Source organism: Peromyscus leucopus, unplaced genomic scaffold (genome assembly GCF_004664715.2).
Source record: "Peromyscus leucopus breed LL Stock unplaced genomic scaffold, UCI_PerLeu_2.1 scaffold_469, whole genome shotgun sequence".
NCBI classification, from domain to species: Eukaryota; Metazoa; Chordata; class Mammalia; order Rodentia; family Cricetidae; genus Peromyscus; species Peromyscus leucopus.
In genome coordinates this window covers 81,856-95,157 of record NW_023505364.1, presented here as the reverse complement: position 1 = coordinate 95,157, position 13,302 = coordinate 81,856, and the positions used below count along the sequence as shown (strand labels likewise).

At 48.2% G+C, this 13,302-nt stretch overlaps 1 non-coding gene across 1 annotated transcript; it reads left to right on the top strand.

Moving 5' to 3' along the window:
* The first annotated feature begins 728 nt into the window (after positions 1–728).
* On the top strand, positions 729–885 carry LOC114700324. The gene has a single exon (XR_003735656.1). It is a non-coding gene; the product is annotated as a U1 spliceosomal RNA (small nuclear RNA).
* Positions 886–13,302: the final 12,417 nt, after the last annotated feature.

Sequence of the window (13,302 nt, the reverse complement as noted above, 5' to 3'; positions counted from 1 at the left end):
TATAGTTTTTTGGGGGGTGGTGGTGGTGAAAAAAAATCTTCCTTATGTTATACCGCTTCTCCCAAGGTTCAGGGATCATTGCGAAGGAGGAGGAGGAGGAGGAAAGACTGTAAGAGCCCACAGCAGTGGACGACTACAAGCAACCAATGCTTCCTGACACCCAACGCAGCAGGCTGCAGCAGGCCGTGACTGCATGGATGAGACTCCTAAGATCAAGGCAGACAGGTCCCAGCGTGGAGGTGGAGAGGAGGTCCTGAGACTCCACCCCTAGCTGAGGAATGGCTACCAGAAGAGGGAGAGTCCATTTTCTTCAGGGATTTGAGCTCCCAAAGGCTGCCCATGCTCTAGTAGATGGCCCCACACTCATGTGCGTACAGGGAGCACTAAGTGGACTCTGTGGGTTTAAAAAAAAACAAGAGAAAGAACACAGGAAATAGGGAGGGCATAGCAATGGCGAGGCAGAGGAAGAACTGGAAGGGAGGAGTGGGAGGTGGACTTAAAACACGTTCTACAAAGGTGCGAGTGAAATGGCTCGGTGGCTGAAGGCATTTTCTGCCAAGCTCATGTCCTGGGTTCAATCCCCAAGACCCACATTGTGGAAGATGAGAACTAACTCCTGCAAGTTGCCCTCTGACCTTCACGTGCATGCTGCGGCAGACCTACACATCCCCAAACTCCCACACTGGGGTGGGGATAAATACGTAGGTATTAAAAAAAAAATAAGGTGGCTACTGACCTGGCTGGGGAGAGGCCATGATCAAGAATATGGGTTTCCCAAGGTGTGGCTTATCCAACGTACTCTCCGGATGTGTCAAACCCCGTCAGTATGGGAAACTGGACTGCATAATGTGTGGTAGTTGGGGATTGTGTTTGTGCTCTCTCCTAAAAAAATAAGGGGGAGAGTGAATGAGGAAAGCCCTTCATGTAGACCTCTGCCTACACACACACACACACACACACACACACACACACACACACACACACACACCACGCAACTTGGTAGTTACGTGAAAAAGATTCTTCCTTAGAAAGAGGTAAATCCAATGTATATCTGTTCAACAATGTTTATTGGTTGTAAGAAAAAGTAAAATAAAAGTTTGGCAGTTCATTAACAAGCTCTGGAAACAGGCTGAATGGAGTGGGTCTGGTGGCCGACTCTGGCCCATAGGCAGCGAGCGTGGATTGCTCATGCCTGTGGCTCGTCTGTCTTTCTGGCTGACTGGAAGCCCCTTTGGTGGGTGGTCAGCCCTTTTCCCAGGTGTGCACTGTGCATGGCACAGAGAGCCAGGATGGAGAAAAGGGTGCTTTAGTCAACTGGCACACTTGGGCCTCTGTGACCCACCCAAGATAACCTGTGCGAGACAGCTCTGCCCTCTAGGGAAAAGAAGGCTGAGGGGATGGTCAGAGATATTGTCTGATGTTTTGTGGTAGGGGAAGGGCAACCGGGAAATAGGGCCAGAAGAGGGATCTGGAAGGGAAAGGCATCCATCAAAGGGTCCATGAGCCAGGTGGGACTAAGCTTTAGGCCTGTGGCTACACATGCTAATGAAAGATTGAGAACACAGAGCCAGAGGCAACCTGGGCAGCAGTTGGAGGTTTGATGAACTCTGCTGTCCTCTGGGGCCAGTCACCTGATCTGTATATGCCTTAGTGTCCCCACAGGCCCTGCCACTGCGCATTGGTAGCTGAGTCAGTTAAGTACCACGTGCTGAGAAGCAGAGACATGTGGTTTTGACATGAACACCTGGGAGAGCCCTGGGTACCCCACCCCTTTCCTCCCAGCCTCAGTCCAGGCTTGGGCACTGCCTGCCATTTTCTGTGCTCTCTGGGCCTGTAATTCTCATCTCTAGCTACAAAGAGAGAGTGTGGCAGCTCCCTTCCTGGAGAGACATCAGGAGGAATTTACAGCCTTTCTGCAGATAGGTGAAATATTGCTGTTGACTTGAGGCTTCGCATCCTGCTTGGCTCCCTCCCACAGTCTCTCAGAGATGAGACTTTGAGTGATGTAGGGAGGAATGGAGCAGGCGGGGTGGGGTGGGACACAGAGAAGCAAAGAGATATGGGACGGAGGTGTGATTGATGAAGGCATTACACACAGAGAGACACACACAGATACACACACACGCACACGCACACATGCACACGCACAGAGGGACTGTGTTATGTTTTGGAAACAAAGTCCCCCCTTCCCACACACCAAAAAAAAAAAAAAAAAAAAAAAAGGCCTTATCCACTTTCTGGAACTGTTAGGGGGTGGGAGCCAGCTGGAGGAAGTAGGTGGGTCCTCAAGGGATTCTGTTCCTTCCTTGCTCCTTCTGGTCTCACTCTTGGCCTCCTGCTGTGCTCTGTGAGTCCCATCTGCCAAGAGGTAAACAGCTTTAGTCACATACACTCTCTCCATTGCCATGAGGTTCTACTCAAGCACACAGGGCCACACAACCATGCACAGAGCTCTCTAAAACTGTGAGTCCAAATAGATATGCTCTCCCTTAAGCAGCTTCTGCCCAGTATTCTTGTTCATGCTATGCAAGTGTATGTGCCTAATACAGTGACTATGGAAAGCAGGACATCATACTCCCCATAACCCCAAGCTTCCCTATAAAATAGAGGACACTGGATCAGGAGCCAGATACTCGTCTTCGAGTCTAGGCTGTGCACCGATCGATGTTCTTTACACTCCTGATTTTGACAGTCAAGGGAAGGGAGGCCCCAGGATGTGTCTGGGAAGATAGTGAGTGACTTGGGTGGCCTGGTCAAGCTTGCCTCCATCTCAGGAGTCTTATCTTCAGTCACCTCTGAGGTTGGCCCCAGCCCTATTCTTTGGAAACAGCATCTGCATTTGGGTAAATACCTTAGGCTGCCTCATACAGGGCTTGTAGGGTATGTCATGTTACAAACTGATAGATCTAAGAAGCCCAGGCTGCTTATGATGGTTTTTAGGGTCTGCAGAGTCCTGACCACCCACGTCCGACTGGGTGATGCTCTGGGATGCAGCAGGCGTCACCCATCTTTCAAAACTATCAAGAGAATAGGGGTTGGGGATTTAGCTCAGTGGTAGAGTGCTTACCTAGTAAGCGCAAGGCCCTGGGTTCGGTCCTCGGCTCCAGAAAAAAATATCAAGAGAAGCCTTCAAGTTCAAACTTCATGTGTAGTCTCATGCTTTGTCTGTTTATTTTTTGTGCATGTATCATTGTGTGTGTGTCCGTGTGTGTGTCTGTGTGTGTACGTGCATGCGTACATTTATGTTGATATGGAGGCATATACTAGGCTTGCATCAAGCAAACCCCAGCAATCCTCCTGTCTCCACTCCCTCAGTGCTGGGATTACAGGTACACACACACCATGTCCAGATTTCCACACAGATGACAAGAATTTAAACTCAGGTCCTCACATTTGCAGGCCAGGCATTCTTACCTGCTGAGACCTACCCTGAGCCCCAATTGCCTCATTTAATGGCACTAAAAATCTCCTAAAACATACTCAACAATCTTGTGACATGAATGGAACACTATGCAGGTGGGCTGCTTCCCTGCTGAGAAGCTGGGTCCCCTGCCTTCCCCAGGGCTGGGTCCTTCTCTGCTCACAGGAGGGGCCCAGCTCCTACTGGTGACACCCTTCTGGGCATGAGAAAAACACAACCAAAATGTTAAATAAACACTTACTAATTACCCTGAAATATTTATATGTCGAAGTTCCCCTGTGTTGAATAAGAAATGCTTGAAACATGCATCACCCACTGTGCTGTTAATAACTGGTAAATATGTTTTAAATGCAGCATTCCATTAGTGATGCAGCCCGTCTCCTGGAGAATACGCACCACATCAGACAAACGTCCCAAGATTCAGAGCCCAGGGAAAAATTTCCCCACCTAGTTAATCTTTATGTTCTCTCTGCAAGGAAATCCCAGCTGCACCAGCATGAGAAATGGTCCCCTGGGCCAGTACGGATGGCTACTGTTCTTGAGAAACTTGTGAGTGAGGAGGGGCGGCCACATCTCTGGAGAGGGGCCGGGAGTGGGTGGAGTGACCAAGACAGGTGTGTTCCTTCCTTGTCACTTAATGTAAATGCAAACTCGTGAAGCTGAAGATGGTATAATGCATGTTTGGGACATCAGTGGTCACCATAGACGTGTCCAGTGGGGAAGCCGGTTACAGGGTTGTTGCCCCCTCCATGCAGCCCACCTGCCTGACACTTCCTACATGCCTTTTTCTGGTGGGAGCAGTCAGAAAGGAATAGACGCAGTAACTGTTCATTGAGAAATATCCTATCAACCTCTGCTTTGGGGGACCAGCCCATGCGCTTTGTGGGGCCTTCTCCCCACGAGCTATTTGCTCAGTTAACAAACATCTGCTGAGCATCTGTTATAGTCCAGGTGCTGTTCTGGATTTGGAGGGACTGGTGAACCATGGCAAATACAGCCTGTCTAAGGAACCTACCTATTAGGTGTGGGAGGTAGACAGCAATCACATTGACCAGCTAGTCAGTAAGTGTGTTTGCAGAGCAGATGCGAGGATCACAGGGGGCAAACTTGGGCAGAGTAGAGGAGATGGTGGCTAGGCAAAAGCTTGATTTGAACCCAGAATCCAATTTTGATCCTAGAGAAGAGGGTGGGGAGAAACTGATATCTTTGAAGTTGCCGAAATGGAGTAGATGGTGTGCCATTTCCTGTGTTCTGGTGTTTAGGAAGGGGGGGAGAGCATAGAACATGCTAACAGTGCTGCAGGCAGCTGGGCCTGCTGTTCAGGAGCAGGGCCACCTGGACATGCACTGAGCTGCTCCTTCCGGCACTCTGAGCTGTGTGTGTGCAGGGGTGGACAGTTCCCTGGGCATGCGCACAAGTGTTTCTTTGCTTTGCTGTCTCCACTGGAGCAGGATTGACTTGAGCAGGTGCAAGGTGTGTGTGTGTGTGTGTGTGTGTGTGTGTGTGTGTGTGTGTGTGTGTGTGTGTGCGCGCACTGCTGGAGGTGCTGGGTAAATACCTGTCCTCTCTGGGGCTAGCTTCCCAGGACTGAGCCCACTTGCCCATGGAACCCACTTGTCTGTCACTAGGTACTTCTTCAGGCTTTCTTCCTCACTCTTCTCGTCCTTGCCTCACTCTCTTCACCCTCAAACTTCCTGGGCTTCAATCTGTCTCAGGCTCTGTTTTGTGGTGTACTGAAGTGGGAATCGACATTTGCCGGCTGCTGGAGGGACACGTGAGACTGCTCATCACAGTGCTGACCGGAAGGGCAGACTTCCTGGAAAGAAGGGGTGTGGGGTGAATGGAGGGGTGCAGGAACCCGGTGGCATGCGGATGCAGAGGAGATGAGTGAGTTTTCCTCAGCACACACAAAACCGCTGGGAGGTAACATTCACAAATGCTAGGGAAAAATCTCCCCTGCTGCCCTTCTCTTGTTCTGTTCCCTGCATGGACTGAGATCACAGCCATTTTCCCAACAGCTTTCACATTCTACTCAAGAGTTTGCAATTGAGTAAGATTGAAGTGGTGTGTGTGTGTGCGTGCTTGCGTGCGTGCGTGCGTGTGTGTGTGTGTGTGTGCGCGCGCGCGCGCGCGTGCGCGCGCGCGCGTAGGGTGGAATTCATCCTCATACCACCCCTGAGGAGGAAGTAGCCCTGATGGATTCCCAGAGTCATCTCTTGTTCCTGGCACCTCCACACAAGCGTCCACATCTCGTCTATGGGTTGGCAGGTTGGTGTGGGTGACGATTTTCTATGCATTTCCAGTGATCAACTGGAGAGACAGTGGATAACATGGTGACACCCCCTCCTTCTTCCCCCCTCTTCCTCCTCCTGTTCTTCAGCGCTGGATATCAAACCTAGGATCTCACACACGCTACGCAAAATCCTATACCACTGAACGTTACCCTCCCCCTGCCCGTGTTCTTTTTGAGAAGAAAACTGAACAGTCCCATGGGGTGTGTGTGAGCAGACATGTGCAGTGTGCCTTGACTCTGATTTCACAAACCTGCCTACCTTTTTGGATAAAGCAAGTCCTGTGTCAAGTCCCCTGAGACCTGCACGCAAGGAAGCACATATCCCTCATCAGAAATGAGCTCATGCACCTGGAAGCATGCTTGTTAAGCTTTCGCCTCGTATCAGGTCCCAATGCACACCATGCTATCTATGCTCTCCTTGTGGAATTTACAACGTGCTCCCCTCCATTATGTGCTTGTCAATTACACATGCACTTTATCTCCAGACCACACTGTGCATGTCTTCAGGGTAGAATCCATGTCCAACCTCTCTCAGCACCTCCCTACCAATTAACTTAGGAGGGATATTGCACACAGTCACACAGGGTCGGATGCTGGATGTGTTTTGAAGGCTGGGTAAGAAGAACGCGCTGACAGATTGGGTATGCGTAACGTAAGAGAACAAGGCAGATGGCGAGGTTGGCTTTGACCTGAGCAACTGAGAAAATTGAGTTGCCCTATACAGATACCAGAGAAATGGTAGGAGGAACTGATACTCGGAGAACGGAAGGTCATTAATATCTATTTTATTGCTTACGGCAGCGTGGGATGCTCAATATTTATGAGTGGTAGAGAGAATGTTTAGATGGTGATATTCTGGCCCAAGATCAGTTAACATGGAGTCGAAAGTTATAAGCTATTTATCTTTCAGTTCTTTATTGGCTTCTTTGATTAGTTAAGAGCAGTCTCAGTGTGGTTGGGAGTATGTCTTTAAATGTTTGCCAATTTCTTTTTTTACAGGCACAAGGATATGACTGCCAACATTGTCCAGCTCAGTTTAATAACAGCATTTTCTCTTCCTATTCATTTGTGTGTGTGTGTGTGTGTGTGTGTGTGTGTGTGTGTGTGTGTGTGTGTGTTTTCTTTTGGGGGAGTTCTTCTTATGATTTTTGAATACTGGTTCACTTATAGTCCAGATTTATGATTTCCCTTAAGATGAATTTACTTATGTTAAAAAGGCAATCAATTTGCAAAGAAACATTTAAATAAATATACCTGTTCATAGATTCAGTGCTGAGGATTGGGTACCAGGCACCCTATAGGATGCTAGGGATACAGGAAACAGACACATATATGCAAATGCCATAATAAGACCCAGAATTTTGCATACTAACTAAGAAGCACAACAACAACAACAACAAAACCTCTGAGGTTAGAGCATAGTGGGAATGAGTGGGGACAAGGAACTTGTGTATCAGAGTGGAAACAAGGGAGAGGGTGGGAGAGTTAACCTCAAGGAGGCTGTAGGTAGAAGAGCCTGTAGGGCCCTGTGGGACTCCACTAGAAACATGAGTGACACAGGGAGCCTTTGGGGAATTTTGAGCAGAGAAGTGACATGATCTGACATTTACCCTCAAAGCATCCCTGTAGTTGGATCTGAAACACACTTGCAGAGCTGAGACAGGAAACAGAAATACCCAGGGAAGGATGCTGCAGAAATCCAGGCTTGAGCCATGACATCTTGGGTTTGAATGATGATGGTAGGGGCAGACGGCCAGGTTCTGGATCTGTTTTGAAGGTGGGCAAGTCCAGTTTGTTGAAACTGAGCATGAGCTGTGGAAGTGAACGAGGGTGGCCCTGATGCCTTTATGACCTGAGCGACTAAGTCCATTGAATTGATACGTACAGATTCCTCAGGACAGGCGCATAGCAGGCAGGGGAGATGGGAGGAGTCCCCTGGGTCTCCTTGACCTTGAAACACTCGGGCATTCCAGTGAGCATGTTAAGTAGGGTTTGGGTATTTGAGTTCATGGTAGAGGTCCATTAGTGACATGAAGCTGCTGAGCGAGCCAATGCCAGGCAGTAGAGAGGGCTCAGTCTCTTCTTCGGTGGCCTTACGTTCTCAGCTCTTCGGTTGGTTAGAAGCTAAATGACAGTGCAGTTGACACAAAGCCATCTTCCTGGTGACTCTGGGAAAACACCTCAGTTTGCTGTTGCTGCAGAAGAAAAACGATTTGCTTTGAAAACCTGCCCTTTCAGCCTAATCGCATGTGCCCATCTTTACACGTTCAGCTTTCCAAACCAATCCCCGCTGTCACTCTGACTGCTTAAACCTTGCTTTTCTTTGTGCGGCTTGCATTTCCACTGGGAAGGGCTCATCTGAAGCTGCACTATATGTGTCAAAACACCCTGCTAGGGTTTCCTGAGGGTTCTGATGTTGGGCGATTTGGGGCATTTCGTTTCCACATCACAGGAGGAAAATTTCTTCCTGTCATTATGTTTCTGCCGCAGTTCAGGTCATAACTGCTTCAGGTCTTGGGGCCAAAAGCAGATGCCTGAGATGTGTGGTAGTTTTTGCTCAGCCTGAGGATAGGGAGGAAGACAGATTAAATAAGAATAGCCAAAGTCTCATGGACATTTGCTAGATTCTGTTCTGTAGCATGTGACAGGAAAGTCTTTGCTGTATGCTTACCCACCTGCAGCCGCTGTGAGTGAGGGCTCCAGCCAGCATCAGCTGACTCCAGGAGGAATTGAGGCTCATTCCCTGAATAAGGAACACATTTGTCTGAATTGAGGCTGCATCTGTCTGGACAGGGGACTCACCTGTCTGAGCAGGAGACTCACCTGTCTGGACAGAGGAGTCACCTGTCTGAATAGGGGACTCACTTGTTTGAACAGGGGACTCACCTGTCTGACAGAGGCTCACCTGTCTAGACAGAGGACTCACCTGTCTGGACAGAGGGCTCACCTGTCTGAACAGGGGACTCACCTGTCTGAACAAAGGACTCAACTGTCTGGATAGGGGACTCACCTGTCTGGACAGAGGACTCACCTGTCCTTGCTTTCATCCCTTTCATTCTGTTCTGTCATCTTCTTGCCCCATCCTCCTGAGAGCTCCTTTCATTCCAGAGTCACACATCAGCCCCTTTCCATGGAACTGGGCTTAAGTGTGATGTTTTGATATTACAGACTCCTCTGCTACAGAATAATAGTAATAAAAACCATAGCAATGATGCTCTTTGTTCTTTGTAGATGCGGACACAGACTTGATGAGCAGCTAGCCAGGGTCACTTACTAGGCAGGAGCAAGAGCCAGGAGTGGAGGCTGGCATGTCTACAAAGCTTATTCTTCTGATAGTGGAACCTTGCCTGTTCACAAGGGAGGAGGGGCTCAGATCTTTTCAATCTCAAATGTTGCTTCTTTTCTCTTCTCTGGGGGCAAATGTGGACTACTGGAGCAGGAACCAGCCACTGGTGGAGACTGTGGGCAGAGGGTTATAGGTGTTTGAATGCTTGGGGAAGGAAAGAAAGATGGCTACCCAATCACAGAGATGTGTCAAAGAACTATGGCTGATGTAAGTAGGTAATCTGGGAAAATCCAAACTCACTCCTACTAGATTTGCCGTTCGGCTGTCTCCAGGATTTGCACACCACTCACAGGCAGCACCACCTGCTCTAGGCTCCCACTCAGATGCCTCTGTGCAGAAAGAAGCTAGCCTCAGATTAAGAGACGTGCTTATTTCTCCGGGTGCTATCAGCAACTAGCAGAGTCTCCGCAAGCTTGCAGAGCAGGGGAAATGAAACCGTCTTCTCATCTGGGAGGCGGGGAAAAGGATTTCCTCCTGGTCTCTCTGAAACCATTGCAAGCCCTTGAAAGAGTACAAGTCGCTCTCTGCAAGGGAAGGACTTGGATTGTTGGGACAGCTGAGCGAGGACTGGGCCTGACCCTTGTACAACTCATTCTAAAGTGTGTCCTGAGGGCCTCTGTTGCACCAAGACCAACAAGAGCAAACCTGACTGGGGTTCAGACGCATGTCATGGCACACAGATTGGATGTGAGGAGGTGGGTGGGGGGACAAGTCATACATAAAAGAAGACGGAAGGATCTTGATGGGCAGCAAGGAAAGCATCTGCCGATAGTGATGATGCTAGTGTACACAAAGGAGTGCGAGCTGTGCTCTCCTTTGTAGAGAATACGCTGCGCCATCCTGCTCTGCTCCCCACACCTTGGAGGCTGAAGCTGGAAGGAAAACCAGGAGTGATGCCCCAGCCATTTACTGATCTCATGCACTGCATCTTGCAGGGACATGTCTTCAATTCTCACCGCCTCACCTACCGCAAGAATGAACATTTTCACCCTCGGATGATGAATTCAGAGCTTAGAAAAGCCACTCACACTGCACCCACAGCCAGCAAGTTAGTCCTTACCATCGACAGACTTCCTTAGTGAGCATGCACACAGTGCATCAGGAAATCAAGTCTATGATTTGGGGTCAGATAACAGGAACCATCAGCATTCACTGTGAGTAGTAAAGATCAGCTTGTGAAATGATGGCTGTCGTGGTGCATGCTGGGTAGGTCCTGCTAGGTAGGCACCTATGAGGTTGAGATGTAAAATGAATGTCTTACTGTAAGTTGTAGATTTAAAATTTGACTTAAACACTCACATACAGTTCATGTGTCCCTTTGAGCTTCTGACTTCATGAGGAACAGAGTAACACAAAGTGTGTCCTGAGGGTGACTAGGAAATGGGAGAAAAGGGAAGGCAGAGCAACGCCTCCTTCCCTACACTCTTCCTAAATATCCCCTCTCCACTTCTACATTTAAATTTTTTCAAAAGATTTTGTGTATGCGAGAAACCATGACGACTTTGTCTTTCTTTAGCATTTTTGATGTATATGTGTCCATGGCGTATGTGTACGCACGTGTGTAGAAGCCACAGGCTGACATGGGCCGTCTTCCTTTATTTCTCTTTACTTTATTTTTTGAGATATGGTCTCTCACTAACCCTGAAGCATTCCAGTTCACTAGCCTGGCTGGCCAATGAGCTCCAGAGATCCCCCCTGTCTCTGCTTCCCCAGCTCTGGAGTTACAGCCCCCTGCCCAGCTGGTTTCCCTTTTTACCAGTTAGCCATGCTTTCTTCTTAGCACGTGTGTTTTGTTGCCCTCTCTACCTTCCGCATCCTTCAAGAGCTCTTCCTCCCCTTTCACGACCCCCACTCTAGTTTCACGACTCTCCCACATATATGGACACACATACATTTAGATCTAGATTCGATGGTAAAGGGAAAACTCTTAACGACGATTTCAAGTCCATCCACTTCTCTGAGACGCCCCTCTCCCACCATTCTCTAAAGAAAAATACAGTTCTTCACCCATTCCATTGACAGACACCTAGGCTGGTTCTGTGAACACACTGCAATAAACACGGATGTGCACGTGTGTCTGTGATATACTGACTTAGAATTCGTCCAGTACACACCCATGAGTGGTGTGGTGGGATCATATGGAAACTCTGTTTTCAGTTTTCGGAGGCACATCAACCCTGACATCCATGATGGCTGCACAAGCATGTACACTCCTTGAAACCTGTCTTTCTCTGTCTGGCTTATTTCACTTAATATGATGACATCCAGTTGCATTTATTTGTCTGCAAATGCCATGATTTCCTTTTTCTTTATTTCAGTACTACTTTGTAGGGGACTAGAACTATCTGTAGGTCACCACTTACTAGGTCTGAGGATCATGCTCTGCCTGCTCTGGGCAGGTTGCCAGGGACAGTGTGTGACAGTACAGGCAAATGGTTAATGTAGGTAGCTCCCTTGGGTGCTGGTCACTACCCATCAGAGTAATGTGTAGTTCAGGAGGAGGCTGTGAGCCGGGAACTCTGTACCACAGCCAAGAGTCACAGCTGGAGGTTAAGGACAAGGGTGAGTCTGGGTGGGAGATGCTACCTTGTACAGCACCAGGGTAACACCCCACTAATCTTTTTTTATTGTCTTGAAGTCCACTGTTTGAAAAACCTGGCAGACAATGAGATTCCCCTTTACATTTACCAGAACATATTCTCAAATTTCCAAGACCCTTTGCCTTGGAGAGCTATGTTTTCTGACCTGTGTCAGGCATGTATAGATACATATATGTACAGGTGTACACACACTAAAATCCTGACACTGTGCCATTCTTCTTGGGATTATTTCAGACAGTCAAGATGTCCAGGGTGGAGAGGCCAATATCCTAAGGCTTTATGTGTTCCTGCCACCATGGGACTTTTACCCAGCAGCACTATGGAATAAAGGCCAACTTTAGGATTAGAGAGAACATGAGTTCAGCATGAGTGGGAACCTGCTGCCCATGTTTCTCCAGAGTGCACTGGGATTTCTCAGTCAAGAGGCTCAGTATCTCCTCACTTTATACTAAGGGCCTTCTGGGAAACCGCCTAACCTCCAAGCCTCAGTCTCCTCTTTGGAATGGGGTGCATATCTTCAGTGTTGGTGGAGGAAGCCAGTGCTGTATTTAAAGAACAGAGCCACAAGTGAGGTACTTAATAAATCTCGGCTTTATCCTAAGTCCATTAGGGAAACAGAATCTTTAACCTCCTCTTCTAATGTCCTGAAGCCCATTTCTTGCCGGAGTTCCTAAGGCCAGTGTTGATTCTGAGACTGGAGTGTATTTTGGGAGACCTAATCCTCTGGTCTCTCTCTCTTTGTGCATGTGCTGTGTGAGGTGTGCGTGCGTGCGTGCGTGCGTGCATGCGTGTGTGTGTGTGTGTGTGTGTGTGTGTGTGTGTATGTGTGCTGGCATGCATGCCCATGTTTGCATGTGTGGAGGTCAGAGTTAATGTTGAGTCCATTGCTCTCCACTACATCTTTTGAGACAGGATCTCTGGTGCTCATCTATTAGTTACTGGCTATTGGCTGGACAGCCTGCCTCTGCCCTCTAGGTGCTGGGCTTACAGGTTACACAAAGCAATTTATGTGAAGGTTGTTGGGACTCAGGGTTCTCATGGCTGTCATAGCAAGTGCTGTGGCTGCTGACTTACTCAGCTGGGAAGACTTCATCTTGTAAAAAGAGACTATCATTGGGGGCAGAATCTGACTTTTTTCCCCTCGAGGCTATTCGCAAGAAGAGAGCAGCCCTCACAGGCAGGGCTTGGAATATACCTTGGAGCCGACCCACTTGGTGGGCACCTGCCCTAGAGCCTGACCACATCCTCCAACAAAGCTTGCTCCCTCTAAGAGCTTTCCAGGTTCACACCACTTTGAAACCATAACCATCTTTTAAAAACATGCATGCAAAATAAGCATAGTCACAATGCAAAAGAATCCAGAAATGCATCAACATCAACGTCACTGATAACATCTCCCAATCCTAAAGGCTGGACACACGGGTCTTAATATTGCGGTACAAGTAATGGTAAGTATTGCCTATGGGTGCATTTGTGTTTGATTTATGTCTTATGTGACCATTCTCTATCATTAATATGCTTTTGGTATTTAGTGTCAGAACATCTGTGCAGTATTCCATTATTGCCCATGTCCTTAACTTGATTAAATGTTTTGGTGGTCATTTTGGTTATTTTCAGTTATATACTAGTAATGCATATTTTT